Genomic DNA, 3,387 nt, shown 5'->3' with positions numbered 1-3,387 from the left:
CTGAAAGAAAAAAAGAGAGAAAGAGGGGAGAAGGGAGACAGGAGGGAGGGAGAAGGTTACTGAAGGAAATAATGAATAACCAAGAAGCCATAAACACAGTAAGAATAGCAGTGTTTGAACAAAGCTCAGGAAAGCTGCTCTGGCAGTTGGTTGGGGATAAAGGGAAGAGACTAAGCAAAGCTAAAATGCAAAACTACAAAGCAGATTCTTTACTAACAAGATATTCACAAGTTATTAACTAAGTGAAACATGGGTCCTGTTTATAGCAAGACTTAAAACAACAGGATTTTATTTGTTTTTAAATGAAACCATCAGGGAGACTTAAACACCCTATAAAACAGGTCATATAGTATAAAACAGGTCATTTTTAGGGATATCTTTGCTTATTCAAGGTGTCATAACTGGGTTATATTCTTTAAAAAAGCTATGAAGTGAAGATATATGATAGAGTTTGTTTACTAATGCTTAAGACGCACTGTAACTCCAGGAACGGAAGAAAGAAAAACACGTGGAGGTCTAAACGAGAATTTCTCTACCATATCCTGAATACCTGTGGAAACACCAGGCAACAGTAACACACAGATTTATGACATTAACTCTACCATTGTATGTGGTAAAATGAATACTGTAAATACTTACAGAGAGCAGCCATATGCTACTATGCATTTGCCCCACCAAATAGCAAATACCCATGCATTTGCCCCACTGCAGGAAAATCTCTGAGTAGTATTTTGGGACATACATTGGCAGTTTTTCAATGGAGACCTGCAGAACAGAGCTGTCTTCCCCCCCCCCCCCCCATCCCTGCCAGTTTCCCTAGCAATAATGGGCTTCAATGTCTACTTTCATCTTGGCCCACTGCTACCTCACACAGGTCCACTGACCCTGGATTCTCTCATGTCCATGTAGCCTCTTCTTAAATGGCATCGCATCACCAGTTTATCCTAGAATGCTTACTTCTCCCAAACATGTCACCCTTGCTCTTCTGTCTACCTACTCAGCTATTTTCTGCACATCTCCAAGGAAAACCAAGTAAGGGTGGGTCAGCCAATTAATTATCTGGATGTCTATTGTGTGCCACATTCTGAATCCAGGACAAAGGTGACGGGAACAAACATGACAGATTCAGACGTCCTGTAAGCCATATAATCTACCACAAATGGTACAAAAACTGGTTCAACTGTCGGTGAACCAACAGAACAGACTGTAAGTGCTTTACTTTCCTGTCTCCTCAGAACTTCACACACTGCCCAAAACAGATCCCTAATGAATATTCAGATGATAGACCCTCTATAGTACAGGGCTGTCCTAACTCTACAAATGAAAGGTAGCAAAGGTGTTTGATAAGGCCTTTTGAAGTATCTGGAGGAGAAGATGAAGCTTCTGGAGCCAGTCTCACCACAATCAGCCAAAAGTAGAGCTGGGAGGTGTTAACTACTGTCTTTGTTCTCCTGGACCCTTTGTACCCTCCTTCTGTTGACACCTCCTGCTTTCTCCCCACTCACTGCTGCACCCCCCCCCCATTGTAATGGGAATAAACCTGCCCTTCTTATCCCTACTGATCCAAGCATGTGAGCATGTGGTTTCCTCTTGGCCACTGACATCTTTCAATTCCTACCTCAGCCCTAAACCAAACTTCTCCAGCTGTGGTGTTGCTGCTAGCTCACAGCAAGTCACTCCATTCCCAGCTAGAGGACCAGGTCAACAATGCTTAGAAATCAGAAAAAAAGAGGGCTCTAGGAAGATGAAATGCAAGAATCAGCCTAGGGGTTGATTCCAGTCCCAGACAACCCCCCCAACATTCCCAAACCTAGGGCTTGTTTTAAAAGTGTGGATGGGCACCATAATCAGACAAGACACAGAAGCAACTTGTAGATATCTAGACTGGCATACTTGGAGACAAAGGGCAAAACAAAATTGCCAGAAAATATTCTGGAGGATACGGAAGAACCCATTAATCTCCCTTCTGCCCTAAGATTGGGTTTGGGTTATTCTAGCTTCTCTGCACAAACCTGAGAAGCAGGCACAACAACTTTTCAAATCCAGCTCTGCTCTATAGACTTCAGGACCTAAGACAGGGTGGGCCACCTTCCAGACTCCAGAGAAAGGGCTCTGGAAAGAAAGAAGTTTCCCAATACAGAATAATCCTGACCATCTATTTTTTTCCTCATGAAACCACTGTAAATATCCAATATATAATCTTCAATTCCTTTGATGTCTGAACCAGTCCCATCCCCGCTCTCTCTCTAGGTTTTTTTGAGATAGGGTTTCTTTATGTAGCATTGGCTGTCCTGGAACTTGCTCTGTAGACTGCACTAACCTTGAATTCACAGGTATCCACCTGCCTCTCCCTCCCAAGTGCTGGGATTCAAGGCATGTGACACCAAAACCTGGTTGGCAATTTTTTATCTTTAATGTCTTAAAAGGTGAGATGGCAAATATTTCAATCTTGCAGGTCCATGGCTGTTTCAACTACTTAACCATGTCATTGTGGCAACACGTGAGTAATGGACGTTTCTGAATATCCAATAAAGTACAAAAATGGGCACCTGTTCTATAGGTCACAGTTTTGTTCATTGGGATCTGCTTTTTTAGCATTTTGTGTTTCAAAGAGGAACAGAGGCCACCATGTACCTATATACCTGTATGCTGTGAGATTCAGGCCTCCGTTTCTGCTACTTGCTCTACAAAGCACTGAAAAGGATCCAGACTGCTTTACTCTAAAAACCTAGCCTGAATCAGAAACTTGAGCAAAAATGTAAATGGCTGTGAACATCATTTCTGAGGGCTTCAAAGATAGAAAAACTAGATTCCTTATATTAGATGCTAAGACCTGGACAGGAAAGTGTGCATCTAGGATGGTGCAGCTGGCAAGGCACTGACTTTGTGCTTCTACTCTGTAAGTTATAGACGGAACACAAGCATGTCAACAGCGTCCTGGGTTTTGAGCCTTTACCTTCTAATGCTTTGATCCTTTAATATGGTTCCTGATGTTGTGGTGACCTAAAATCATAAAATTACTTTGTTGCTATTTCATAATTGTAATTTTGCTACTGTCATGGATCATAATGTAAATCTGTAATGTGTTTTACCATAGTTGACGGTAACCCAGTTAAAAGGCTGTTCTATCCCCCTTTGTGACCCACAGGTTGGAGAACAACTGCTCTAAGTGGATGGCAATGGCCAAGAATGCAATGTGGGGAATCTGTGCATCTGCGTATGTCGATTTTTCGTGTACTCAGACATGGCTACTAAAAAGAAGAACGTGTAAACAGATATCTGTATTTTAAAAACAGATAAGGTCTGGTAGAGAATGTAGATGATTGACAGACACTAGCCCAGGAGTCTGAAGGGGTCTTGGGATAATAAACAAGAATAAGGCATACA

At 42.1% G+C, this 3,387-nt stretch overlaps 2 long non-coding RNA genes across 15 annotated transcripts in view; one reads left to right on the top strand and one right to left on the bottom strand.

Moving 5' to 3' along the window:
• Positions 1-3,387, bottom strand: part of LOC102550527 (uncharacterized) — a 59,422-nt gene that overhangs the window by 53,194 nt on the left and 2,841 nt on the right. The gene's annotated exons all lie outside the window — the stretch shown is intronic.
• LOC120096364 (uncharacterized) overlaps positions 1-3,387 on the top strand; it is a 20,124-nt gene extending 16,737 nt beyond the window's left edge. For all 3 annotated transcript variants that reach the window (XR_010057184.1, XR_005492800.2, XR_010057185.1), the window contains one exon: positions 3,149-3,387. This is a non-coding gene — a long non-coding RNA (uncharacterized LOC120096364). The remainder of the gene's footprint in view (positions 1-3,148) is intronic.

The sequence above is a fragment of the Rattus norvegicus genome, chromosome 13 (assembly GCF_036323735.1).
Source record: "Rattus norvegicus strain BN/NHsdMcwi chromosome 13, GRCr8, whole genome shotgun sequence".
Classification (NCBI taxonomy): Eukaryota; Metazoa; Chordata; class Mammalia; order Rodentia; family Muridae; genus Rattus; species Rattus norvegicus.
This window is presented reverse-complemented; position numbering and strand designations above follow the sequence as displayed.